Raw genomic sequence first — 14,324 nt, forward strand, 5'->3', positions numbered from 1 at the left:
TTTCTCATGGTTTGTTTTTAAAGTTGATGTATAATTGACATATAATATTATATTAGTTTCAGATGGACAACATAACGATTTGATATTTATGTGTGTTGTTAAATGACCATCACAATAAGTCGAGTTATCATTTGTCCCCATACATAGTTACAAAACATTTTTGTTTTGCGATGACTTCTAAGATTTACTCTCTTAGCAACTTTCAAATATGCAATAGAGTTTTATGCTATACATTACATCCCCATGACTTATTTATTTTATAACTGAAAGTTTGTACCTTTTGATGCCTTCATCCATTTTGCCTCCCTCCCCTCCCCCCATTTCTGGCAACCACCAGTCTGTTTTCTATATCTATGAGCTTCATTTTTGTTTTCCTTTCTTAAAATTCCACATATAAGTGAGATAGTACAGTATTTGTCTTTCTCTGTCTTATTTCACTTAGCATAATGCCCTCAGGGTCCATACATGTTATCACAAATGGCAAGATTTCCTTTTTTTTGATGGCTGAATAATATTCCATTGTATATATGTACCACACCTTCTTTATCCATTTGTCTATCAATGGACACTTAGGTTGCCTCTACATCTTGGCTATCTTACCTAATAATAGACCAACATGTAAATTGACCGTACCTCCGCTATGCCACCAGCCAATCAGGAGTGATATGCAAATTAACCCAACAAAGACAGAGGTTAATTTGCATACACGGGCGCTAAGTGATGAGGGTGGGTGGAACGCTTGTGTTGTCGCCATGGCAATGACGCAGGTGTTCTGCCCCACCCCTGGTCTCTCAGGGCCTCTGGGCAGCGTGGGAAGACGGGGCTGGAGCAGAAAGAGGCGGCTCTGGGGCCTGATCGGAAAGGGGCTGGGCCGGAGTCGAAAGGCGGTGCCAGCAGCCAGGGAAAGGAAAGCCCATTTTAGCATGAATCTTCATGCATCGGGCTTCTAGTTGTAAATAATGCCATAATGAACATAAAGGTACATGTCTTTTTGAATTCATGTTTTGGGTTTCTTTGGATAAATACCCAGAAATAGAATTGCTAGGTCCTTTTTGTCTCTTGCTATAACCTTTGTTTTATTTATTTATTTTAATTTTATTTTTAAACTTATTTTTTAATTTATTGATTTGAGACAGAGAGAGAAAGAAAAACATTGACCTGCCATTCCACCTATCCATGCATTCACTGGTTGCTTCCTGTATGTGCCCTGACTGGGGATCAAACCTGAAACCTTGGTATATTGGGATGATGCTCCAACTAACTGAGTTACCTGGCCAGGACTATTTTTATTTTATTTTATTTTATTTATTTTATTTTATTTTATTTTATTTTATTTATTTATTTTTAATTATTTTATTGATTTTTTACAGAGAGGAAGGGAGAGGGATAGAGAGTTAGAAACATCGATGAGAGAGAAACATTGACCAGCTGCCTCCAGCACACCCCCCACCGGGGATGTGCCCGCAACCAAGGTACATGCCCTTGACCGGAATCGAACCCGGGACCCTTCAGTCCGCAGGTCGATGCTCTATCCACTGAGCCAAACCGGTTTTGGCTTTATTTTATTTTTTATAGCCTTTGTTTTAAAGTCCATTTCATCTGATATAATTATTGCTACCCCAGCTTTTCTTTTTACTTACATTTGCATGAAATATCTTTTTCATTTCTTTACTTTTAGTCTGTGTGTCTTTCTATCTAAAGTGGGTCTCTTGTAGGCAGCATATATATATATATATATATATATATATATATATATATATAGAGAGAGAGAGAGAGAGAGAGAGAGAGAGGTAATATGCAAATTAGGCCAGGACACCATAACAGTCATGACTAGCTCAGGAGGAGGGGCCTGATGTGGGCCCAGAGCCTGAGAGAACAACAGACAGGGCGGCCCCAGAGCCAGAGAGAACAACACGCAGGGAGGCCGGCCCCCAGCCCCAGCCCCACAGCCACAGCACTGGGCTGCTGGGGCCGGAGTGCAGACACAAACCCACAGGGGGGCTGGGTTTGATTCTGATCGAGGGCATGTACCTAGGTTGCAGACTCCTCCCTGGCTGGGGCCCAAATCAGGGCTCATGCAGGAGGCAACCAATCAAAGTGTGCCTTTCACATTGATGTTTCTCTCTGTCTTTCCCTCTCTCTTCCACTCTCTGTAAAAGTCAATGGGAAAATATCTTCATGTGAGGATAAAAAAAAGAAAGTAATGTCATATCCTATGAAAGAGACATCTTGAAAATGCCTAAAGAAAGTTGTCATTTTTTTCGTGGTGAAGGGATTGGAGTCCATGTTGATGAAAACACCTTGGCGGCTGCGGCGGCAGGCAGTGGCAGCAGCATCAGGGTGATGGGGCTGGCACCTTCCCCTGATCAGCTCGGTTGCCTCCCGCAGAGAGAGGCCAGACTGTGTCTTAGGCCTGCTCCCTACAGGGAGCGGGCCTAAGCCATCAGTAGGACATCCCCTGAGGGCTCCCAGACTGTGAGAGGGGGCAGGCTGGCCCAAGGGACCTCCCCAGTGCACGAATTTTGTGCACTGGGCCTCTAGTATACTATATGTGTCTTATTTTCTTCTCCATTCACCCACCCTATGTCTTTTGATGGAAACATTTAGTCCATTTACATTTAAAGTCATCATTGGCTTTCTCTGCTCTCTTTCCAACACACAGTGAGTTCCTGGTGTTCCTGTAGCGGGGCAGCACATCCCTGCACCCACGTGGCTTATGGCCATGTGGGACTCTACACATGGACTAATGGACTTTAATCAGCTTGGATTCTGAACTACACCCAGCTACAACATGGAACGGAGGCTCTGGACACTGGCCTGAACCCCAGCTGCACCTTTTCCAGGACTGGCTTTTCTCAATAAACTTTGATTCCATTCATTGTGTTTTGTCCGCAGCTGTGTTCTTTGATTTCCTAAGACAATGAACTCGAACTCAAATGCCCCACATTTTGGTTTCATTATCACAATAATAAGTACACACAAAAATATTGCTTTAGGTTGGATTCTCCTATAAGCAGACCCTGAATAAAATAGAAGAGGAAATAACTTTATTTGGGAGGTGAAACTAGGAGCATCCATGGAGGAGAAGGGACATGCAGCTAGGAAGAAAGCCCACTGTGGGAAATGAATGGATGTTATCCCTCTGGGAGACTGAGGCTAGGTCCCATTGGGAACATCAGGAAACCTTCAGTGAACATGTTTTGGAATTGTCCCACCCAATGAGTGAATAAGGAACCCAGAAGGGCCTTCAAAACTTTTACTTCAAGGTGTCCCAGCTTCCCCAAGTTGCTGAAGCTGGCTCTATTGATAAAGCTTAGATGTCATCCTCAGGTATGATCCCCAAAACACACTGGTTGTTATAAGTCATACGTGTTTTAAACAAGAGCACTCCTTTTAATTGCAAAAAAAAAAAAAAAAAGTCATCATTGATAGGTATGTAGGTATTGCTATTTTATTATTCATACTAGAGGCCTGGTGCACGAAATTCGTGCATGGGGGGGGTGTCCTTTAGCCCAGCCTGCACTGTCTTGCAATCCAGGACCCCTGGCTCCTAACTGCTCGCCTGCCTGCCTGATCACCCTTAACCACTTGCCTGCCTGCCTCATTGCCCCTAACTGCTTGCCTGCCTTCCTGATCGCCCCTAACCACACTTCCTGCCTGCCTCATTGCCCCTAATCACTCGCCTGCCTAGCTGATGACCCCTAACTGCCTCTGCCTTGGCCCCCGCCATGGCAGCTTTGTCTGGAATGACATCCGGAAGGTCGTTCGGCTGTCCAGTCTAATTAGCATATTATGCTTTTATTATTATAGTTTTTTTTTTTTAATCTTTTCTTTCTTTTTTCTTCTTAAAGAAGTCCCTTTAACTCTTCTTGTAATACTGGTTTGGTGGTGATGAACTTCATTAGTTTTTTATTGTCTGGTGTCAAATTAGGGTTTTTATATTCTTCAGATATATATCCAGAGTGGAATTGCTAGATCACATGGTAGTCCTATTTTTAATTTTTTGAGAAAGCTTCAAACTGTTTTCCATAATGGTTATACTAATTTACATTCCCACCAACAATGCACAGGGTTCCCTTTCCTTTGCATCCTGGCCAACACTTGTGATTTCTTAATTTTTTATATCGGCCATTCTGACAAGCATGAGGTGATATCTCACTGTGGTTTAGATTTGCATTTCTCTGGTGATTAGTCATATTGAATATCTTTTCATATATCTGTTGGCCATCTGTATATCTTCTTTGGAAAAGCTCTATTCGGATACTCTGCCTGTTTTTTAGTCAGATTGTTTGGGTTTTGGGTTGTTTTTTTTTTTTTTTTCTTTTGTTTTTGGTGTTAAGTTGTATGAACTCCTTATATATTTTTATATTAACTCCTCATCAGATATACGGTTTGCAAACGTTTTCTCCCATTTAGTTGGATTAACTTTTCATTTTTTTCATGGTCTTCTTTTCTGTGCAGAAGCTTTTTAATTTAATACGGTCCCAGTTGTTTAATTTTGCTTCTGTTGCCTTTGCTTTTGGAGTCAGATCCAAAAATTCATCACCAAGACCAATGTCAAGGAGCTTATAACCTATGTTTACTTCTAGGAATTTATGGTCAGGTCCTACATTCAAGTCTTTAATCCATTTTAATTCATTTTGGGGTACAGTGTAAGATAGTGTGTCCAGTTTAATTTTTTTCACATGGCTGTCCCAACCGCATTTTGAGTAAGTTAGTTTTATGTAATAACCAATGCATCTTGCTATTATCATCACAGTGCAAAATAAGAGTGTACTCCTTTACTATTCAAATTAATAATTCAAAGCTCCACCTATGCAAGAGTGATTTTTATCTTTATAGAGTTTTTCCTTGATGAGCCAAAATCCCCAGGAGGTTATTCAATCTAACAGCTGTCCTGTTGGGTCACAGAAAATCTGCTTGGTGCACTGGAGTTTCACATTCTCTGTGGCTATTGCTGAGGTTCCTGACAAAAGAGGTGGTCCACTGTGATGGACATTCTGTAATACATGTAGAGAAGTGTTTAAGAATACATGTAATAAATATGTTTTTGCAAGTGCAAATAAATAAATAATTGATCACACACACATGCACACATGCACACACGCGCCTGCACACACACAGCCTCTTGCTCAGAGCCTCTGCTTTGATGATAGACATGGATAGTGGTGCCTTTATTGTTTTTTTTAATCCTCAGCCGAGAATATTTTTCCATTGATTTTTAGAGAGAGTGGAAGAGAGAGGGAAAGACAGAGAGAAATATCAATGTGAGAGAAACACATCGATTGGTTGCCTCCTGCACGAGCCCTGACCAGGGCCCGGGCTGGGGAGGAGCTTGCAACTGAGGTACATGTCCTTGACCAGAATCGAACCCGGGACCGGAATCGAACCCAGGCTGACGCTCTATCCACTGAGCCAAACAGGCCAGGGCAGATAGTGGTTCCTTTAAAGGCGGCAAGAGATGAATGCAAAATGAAGAAGTGGGTCTGACTCCCACATTACAGCTCTTTGGTTACACAGCTCTTTCAGCTTGCATGCACTCTGGATCATTTCCCCAAGGCCACCAGCAGTGACAGAGTGGCTGGGAGAGGAGAGTCTCTAACCTCAGCCACAGGTTGAATCATCTCTCATCACAATTCAGGCCCAGAAGAGAAACTGAGCCACTAGATCCAACTGCCCTACTAGGGGTGAGCTTCTTTTTGGGGTCAGGTGCCCTCCTGCTTGGTGACATTGAACAGGGACCAGTTTAATACACTAGAGATGTTCTATTTACATGAAGGAAGGGGGTTGGTGCCCATACCCCTCTCCTTCAAATCTTCTTGACCCTTGTACTTTGCCCATTTCTTCTCAGAAACATCAACATCTGGGATCCTCTAAAAGGGCCAAGCAGGTACAGCTTCCCCAGACAAAGAACATCTGTGCAAGGCAACTGATATAGGATATAGGCCCAGCCAGAAAGAGAAACAATACTCGTTAAAATAGCATCCATTGTTTACACTTGCGTGACAGTTTCACTTAAAGGAGGTGGGGGGAAGGAAAATTAATGACCTCCTACACTGGGCATCTAGCTACCCATGTGGTTGAACCACTTAAAAACTTCAAATGTGTGATGATTCATGTCAATATTGGAAAGATCTAAACTCAAGATAGACTTACTACTACTGACTAGGAGTTAGACATCTAAGAAGTTAGCACGAGAACAAATCCTCTAGGCTGTCCATGCTGAATGAGCTGGAAAAAATGAAGGAAGCTACGTCATTTTAAGGGTCGACTAATCTCAAAACCAATCTGGACTTGCCTCATATAGCACATACCAGGCGCAATGATTTGGTGGCAGTTCATAGGCAGTGACTATTATGGTAGCCACATCTCTATCATCATTTGAGAGAAATTCCTGACCCAAATGCCATACATACTGAGTCACCTGGCATCCCCTGCCACCCACACCTCCCACTGCTGGCTGCACAAATATGGATTGTGGTTTCCTGAGGTGACTTATATAATTTGCCTATGGGAAACAGTTTGTACCACACATAGAAAAAAATCCAACACATACGAAGCTAACCACTTAATTCTTCTGCACGGAACAACAATAATTTTGTCTGTTTGTTGATCGATTCTTTACTTGGTAGTGAAGGGTAGGACAGAGAAATGGGTTAAACTATATACTATTTGCCTTTCAGATATTTTTAGTATGTAATCTTGTCTTCACTGGATGGACCATGGCAGCGATATAAAATTTTAAACTGTTTGAAAAATACAAGGTCAGAAACATAACAGAAAGTCTATAATTTTTCAGTTGGGATCTGGCTCCAATAGACATTTACAAAATATCAAAGATGACAAAGCTCTAAGAATGGGGAATATTTTGGCTTCCCTTTTTAAAAATAGCTAATATTCATGCCTTGCCATATTTTCTTCCCTATTTTCTATGATTATAACTTCAAACTCCTTAGCCTGAAATTACAAAGACCTTGACAATCCAGCCCAAATCCACTCTCTAGCTCCCTAAACTCTACACTCCAGCCTCATAGGACTACCCACCATTACTTGTATATAACACAGTCGATTTTGTTCATAGGATGTTCTTATACCCAAGAGGTTCTTCCTACCTTCTCAACGTGAAAAAACTTAGCTCAAAGTTCACCTCTTAAGAAAGGCTTTAAAACTGGCTATTCCCTCCTCTGTGCTCCTATAACACAACATTTAATTAAAGTATTCTATTTTACCACTCAGTATTGTGATTATTTGTGTACTCATCTGTCTCACCTATTAAACTTGAGATCCTTCATGGTAAAGACAATATTTTACCTGCCCTAGGCCCAACAATGCCCAGCACAAGGTATCTACTCAACAAATGTATTTTCATTGGTGTTGACTATGTAGACATTGTTGAACAATACCACTTTTTCTGACCCAGAAGCAAAGCACCTACAGCGAGGCTTAGCCTGGCTGGGTTCTGAGACCAACCTGAAGTCACCCAGGAGAATGTGATGGTAATCTTACTCGGGTAATACAGAATCAAATGGATGTTGATGCTCGATCTGCCCTGAACTTATGCCCCAGTTATAAAGCCTGGGCTTTGGTATTAGGAACATACTATCAACTCAGCACTAGATCCATACTTTGTGTGTCCAAGTTTCTGTTTTGAAAACATGCTGTCCAGTACTACCAAAGGGAGGTTCCTCCCTCTCTCAATACAATGGAAATTGCAAGACATCCAGAAGCTAGACAAAAATATTTCACCTTTAATTCCCTATTAAACACAATGCTAGGAGCACCCCTACCTGTATTGCTTCTAGTTCTTGACTTGAAGGTGAGATTCTTCAAGTATTTAGACCATTCTAGTCAAGGCTCACTTAGCAAGGAGGGCTTTTCTTAGAGACTCAGGTAAAGGGGAGAGATGTAGGGGGATTGTGGTGTTTCTGAATCATTGCTGCAAATGTGTTGACACTCTTCCAATCTAGAAAAGGCATCCAGTTCCCCACTCTTTGAATGTGGGTGTGCATTTGACCAATTGAGTAAGTGGAAGTGTTGTTGCATGACTTCTGAGGCTAGATCATAAAAGGTCATGCAGCTTCCTCCTTGTTCATTGAAGACTACTTTTGGAGCCCTGAGCCATTATGGAAGAATTATGACTACTCTGAGGCTACCATGTTTCAGAGGCCGAGTATAGGTGTTCCAGTAGACTGGCCAGCCTTCCAGCCATCCCTACCAGTGCCATTTGGGATCTTCTACACCAGTGGTCAGCAAACTCATTAGTCAACAGAGCCAAATATCAACAGTACAACGATTGAAATTTCTTTTGAGAGCCAAATTTTTTAAACTTAAACTATATAGGTAGGCCAAAACCGGTTTGGCTCAATGGATAGAGCGTCGGTCTGCAGACTGAAAGGTCCCAGGTTCGATTCCGGTCAAGGGCATGTACATTGGCTGCAGGCACATCCCTGGTAGGGGTTGTGCAGGAGGCAGCTGGTCAATGATTCTCTCTCATCGATGTTTCTAGCTCTCTATCTCTCTCCCTTCCTCTCTATAAAAAATCAATAAAATATATTTTAAAAAAAACAAAAACTATATAGGTAGGTACATTGTTATTAACTTAATTAGGGTACTCCTAAGCTGGCCTTTGCTAAAAACTCAAGGGGCCAAAGAGCCGCAGTTTGCCGACCACTGCTCTACACCAATCATTCCACCAGCTGAATATTACCAGTCATCTCCATCAATGTCTTTTGGAAAAGAAAAATCACCTGAGACCAGTCCAAATTTATGACCAATACAATCATAATATATAATGAAATTATTATTTTAAATCACTAAGTTTGGGGTTAATTTGTCATGCAAATTAACAGGAGATATCAGGAGGAGAGGTAGACAATGAAATGCCCTTATCCCTTTTGCTGTTTCCCTTACAGAAGATATTAAATTTCTATAGCATTATTGAGAATATTGATAAGCATATCTTCTTTAAATTTTTTATAGACACTTAAAAAGCAAGTAAGTATTATTTCTAAAATTAAAAGGGGTTATTGCCAGGGGATTTGGAAATGTAGTATTTCTTTTTCCTCATTACAGACTTGCAGCCCATCTCTGGAAATAGATACACAGACTTGTGTGCTTATTGAAATACTAGTGGCCCGGTGCATGGATTCAGGCACATTGAAAGGAAATTAATTAGAAGTAATATTTTAATATTGCTATTTGCCCTTTCTCTATAATAGAAATGTCAACAAAAACAACCAAATTCACGATCGACAATGACAGATTGAAACACATGAGTGGGATTGGTGCTAGTGAGAGCTTTATACGTATTGCGCATGCGCGAGTCAACGTTTATTTTATTTTATTTTTTTTATTTTATAAATATTTATTGTTCAGATTATTAAAATTGTTTCTCCTTTTTCCCCCCATATCTCCCCTCCACCCGGTTCCCACCTCCCCCTGCTTTTACCTCCCCCCCGCTGTCCTCATCCATAGGTGTATGATTTTTGTCCAGTCTCTTCCTGTACCCCCCACACAGACACCCCTTTCCCCTTGAGAATTATCAATCCGCTCCCATTCTATGCCCCTGATTCTATTACGTTCACCAGTTTATTCTGTTCCTCAGATTTTTAATTCACTTGACTTTTAGATTCACTTATTGATAGATATGTATTTGTTGTTCATAATTTTTATTTTTACTTTTTACTTCTTTTTCCTCTTTTTAAAGAATACCTTTCAGCATTTCATATAATACTGGTTTGGTGGTGATGAACTCCTTTAGCTTTTTCTTATCTGTGAAGCTCTTTATCTGACCTTCAATTCTGAATGATAACTTTGCTGGGTAGAGTAATCTTGGTTGTAGGTTCTTGCTATTCATCACTTTGAATATTTCTTGCCACTCCTGTCTGGCCTGCATAGTTTCTGTTGAGAAATCAGCTGACAATCGTATGGGTGCTCCCTTGTAGGTAACTAACTGTTTTTCTCTTGCTGCTTGTAAGATTCTCTCTTTGTCTTTTGCCCTTGGCATTTTAATTATGATATGTCTTGGTGTGGTCCTCTTTGGATTCCTTTTGTTTGGGGTTCTATGTGCTTCCTGGACTTGTAAGTCTATTTCTTTCACCAGGTAGGGGAAGTTTTCTGTCATTATTTCTTCAAATAGGTTTTCAGTGTCTTGCTCTCTCTCTTCTTCTGGCACCCCCATAATTCTGATGTTGGTACGCTTGAAGTTGTCCCAGAGGCGTCTTACACTATCTTCAACTTTCTGAATTCTCTTCTCTTCTTGCTTCTCTGGAGGAGTGTCCTTTGCCTCTTTGTATTCCAAATCTTTGATTTGATTCTTGCGTTCCTCTAGTCTGCTGTTGGGTCTCTGTATAATATTTTTTATTTCAGTCAGTGTATGTTTAATTTCTAGTTGGTCCTTTTTCATATCCTCTAGGGTAGTGATGGCGAACCTATGACACATGTGTCAACACTGACACGCGTAGCCATTTCTGATGACACGCGGCCACTGAGGCGGCCGCATGCCGAGGATGAAACATTTGCTGCTCCTGAGGATGAAACATTTGCGAAATAATGTTTTTTCCTCAAAGTGACACACTACCCGAGTTATGCTCAGTTTTTTTGGGAAGTTTGACACACCAAGCTCAAAAGGTTGCCCATCACTGCTCTAGGGTCTCATTAAATTTATCGGCCTATTCCAGGAAATTCTTGAAAAACCTTATAACTGTGGTTTTGAACTCTATGTCCAGTCATTTGTTCTCCTCCATTTCTTTCGTTTGTGATCTGTTTCCTTGTCTCCTCATTTTCGCTGCTTCCCTGAGTTGGTAGGGTAGCTTTATGTACTAGGTGTCCTATTGGTTCAATGGGTCAGCCTCCCAGTTACCTGAGGTGGACACTCTTGGTGCACCCCTTTGTGGACTGTGTATATAGCCTTGTTGTAGTTAAGTCTTTTTTAAAAATTTCTTTATTGATTAAGGTATCACATATTTGTCCTCATCCCCCGATTCCCATCCCACACCCCTCCCCATGCATGCCCCCACCCCCCTGTTGTCCTTAACCACTGGTTAGGCTCATATGCATGCACACAAGTCCTTTGCTTGATCTCTCCCCTTTACCCCCACCCTCCCCTACCCTCCCTCTGAGGCCCGACAGTCTGATCCATGCCTCCTTGTTTCTGGGTCTGTTCTTGTTCATCAGTCTATGTTGTTCATTATTTCCCCTAGATGAGTGAGATCATGTGCTATTAGAAATACACTTATAAGAACCGAAAATGAGAAAAGCATTAATGGTTATGCTGACAGGCAAATGAATCAGTCTGTAGTGAGTTTCTTTCTGGGCCAACAGTTCTTTTGAGACCCAATTTCAAAGTCAAACAGTTCCTTATGTGTACATGTCAGCAATGACATTTCAGTTCTGGATAAATGGTGGTAATGCAGGTCCGACTCTCTCCGGTTTGGTCCTGGGCAACCTGCAGTGATGCACAGCTGCTAACTGCTAGTATGGCAAGACGACGTCGGCGTCTTCCATCTCTGGACTGGTTCTCTTCTGTCTTCATGGTTGGAGTAGTCCTGTCGATTCCTCTCTGTTGCTGGAATCCACATGGTCTCAGAGTTGTTTTCTGAAAATATACAATCATATTCTTGACCAAAAGTTAATAAAGGAATATTTTCTATAAATTTGACTTGGGATCCTATTTCATTTTTTGCCCAAATGATTTTCCTCTGGCTTGTTTTGACACCTTGTATGTTTTTCATGGGTGTCTTGCTTTTAGCCTTACAATTAATTTTCTAAAGTATTAATTTTCTAGATGTAATTTACTTACAGTGTAGTTAAGTCTTGATTGTTGTTGGTGTCACTGGGAGGAATTGACCTCCAGGCCAATTGGCTGTGAGGACCCGCTGTGTCTATAACGGAAGAATTGCTGTGTTGGAGACACGTTTATGGGGCAGGACTTGTTCCAGTAGGGCTTTGGTGCTCACTGAGTCTGCCTCTTGAATGTGTCCCTTATGAGAGTAGTTGAAATCTGGTGTCGTCTCACACCGACCACTAGATACACTAGTGTCTGGATCTCCAATGGGGTGCAGGTCAGCTACTGTATGAGGCCACCCAGCAGGAGCTACAGCAAGAACTATAGTTTTCTCCTCTTTGCTTTGGGTTTGGTGATTTTGGAGCAGTCTGACTGGAGCTGCAGTTTATTTGGTTAAGCTTCCACAGAACAGGCCATTTATATGCAAAAGCCGCTGTGTGGAGCCTGGGCGGGTTTGTAGAATGTGTGGGCCGGGGTCTCAGGGCAGGGAGGGATGGGGCGGGGTCTCAGGGTGTCACTGGGCTAGGGCGTGGCAAACGGCGATGGCTGCTGTCAGCTGTCTCTGCCTTTCAGCATTTTCAAGTCCCAGCGTCCCGCGCTCCAGCACAGTAAACAATGATTGCTGGGCGCACCTCTGCAAAAAAGCCACTCTCACTTTCCAACCCGATGGCTGAGAGTCCAGCTTCTCCCTGTAGGCGTCTGGGTCCCCCGCGTGTCCCCAGAAACTGGATTTCAGAGTGATCAGGAGCTTGTCTCCCTTCGGGTTGAAGAAAAGCTGCGCGCCCAGTCGCCCGCCACCAGCCCGACTCACGTGCCTTCGTACCTCAGCTTTTCAGCGTTTGTGCTCCTTTCTCTTCTTAGTTGTAAAACTTCCACTCAGCCAGCTTTCCCGTGGTTCTGGGTGGTAGACATTTTGTCTTTTAGTTGTAGTTTTGAACTTGTTGTGCGAGGCGGCAGTTTAGTTGTTTACCTTTGCCACCATCTTGGTTCCTCTCCAACGTTTATTTTTAAATTGCCAGTGCACGTCATATGTGCCGGCCAGTCAGTCGTACGGACGGGTGGATGGTCGGTCACTTAACCTTTTATATATATAGATATATAGATAACAGACAATAGTCACAGTGTCTGTTAATTTCATCTGCTTTCCTAGAAAAGGAAAACTCATTACATAGACTGAAGAGGTTCCAGACTCCATGAAGGAGATTTTCCCCTATGTAACCCATTCTATAAGCCCAATGTCTAATTCCTCCAAGATTTCATAGTGCCTAATTCAAACCTCTAGTAGTGCTTACCCCTTCCTACTTTGCATTTAAGATATTTAAGTTTATTTCTATAACAGTCAAAGCTTAACTGCAAAGACAGAATGCAGTTTAAGCAGGAAGACATTTTTTTAATTTTTAATATATTTTTATTGATTTCAGAGAGGAAGGGAGAGGGAGAGAGAGATGGAAACATCAATGATGAGAGAGAATCATTGACTGGCTGCCTCCTGCATCCCCCCTACTGGGGATGGAGCCCTGCAACCCAGGCATGTGCCCTTGACCGGAATTGAACCCAGGACCTTTCAGTCCACAGGCCGACGCTCTATCCACTGAGCCAGACCGGCTAGGGTGAAGCAGGAAGATATTTTTGCAGTCTATTAAATGACTTGCCAAATTGTTGGGAGGACTTAAAAAAAACACATTCTAGACTGAACCACACAACAGAGCCAAGCCACTAAGTTTGTTGTTCCCTCCTATGTGGTCAAAAAGCCACTGGCTATTGAATCATATCACCACTGCCTTGATTGGGAAGCACCACAGTCACTAAGTCACCACGATCTGGTGACTGTCTCAGCCCCAGAGCCACACCATGTGGGCTGCAATCTGCAGCAGCAGAATAGATGCCCTGAACACCCACAACCAACTCAGTGAGCATGGTTTGTGAGCAGAGAGCAGGAGAAGCTGCCATGACTTCTAGTTTTCTTCTGCTTTCTTAATGTCCCTCAAGTACATAATAGGAGTGGTTGAACCTAAACCACATCTAGAACCTAGAAGCAATAGAATCTGGGAAATGCATTTTTTGCTTTTTTTTTTTTAAAAAAGAAAAAACTTTCCAGGTTTTATAGTATAAAAAGACACACGTAAAAGAAAGTGACAGGGTATTGAATGCCCATCAACAATATCATCATAATGTATTATTTCTTCTACTATACTACAAGCAATTTGGATCTACCTTTATGTCCCAACCCTCAAAGCACCTAGCAACTTCCAGGTAGTCAATTACTTGAAATAAGAAAAGGGGGTTAATTAGAGGTGGGGGGAGAGGGAAAAATCCTGAAGACCTGCATGCCTCTTGCAAGTCCCCACTAGGAAATGAAGTCCTCAAAAGGGCAGGATAATATGATGTCAGTCTTAAAACTGCCCGTGTCTTAGATGTTCTCGGTTTCCCCTGACTACTCTCAGCTCTATTTTTCACTCACCCCCACCCTGCTTTGTGCCATGGGAGGCTGACATCTACAGTCGGCTTTACCTGGGTTCCTGTGCCTTCTGACTCTGGG

The sequence above is a fragment of the Eptesicus fuscus genome, chromosome 7 (genome assembly GCF_027574615.1).
Source record: "Eptesicus fuscus isolate TK198812 chromosome 7, DD_ASM_mEF_20220401, whole genome shotgun sequence".
Lineage (NCBI taxonomy): Eukaryota > Metazoa > Chordata > Mammalia > Chiroptera > Vespertilionidae > Eptesicus > Eptesicus fuscus.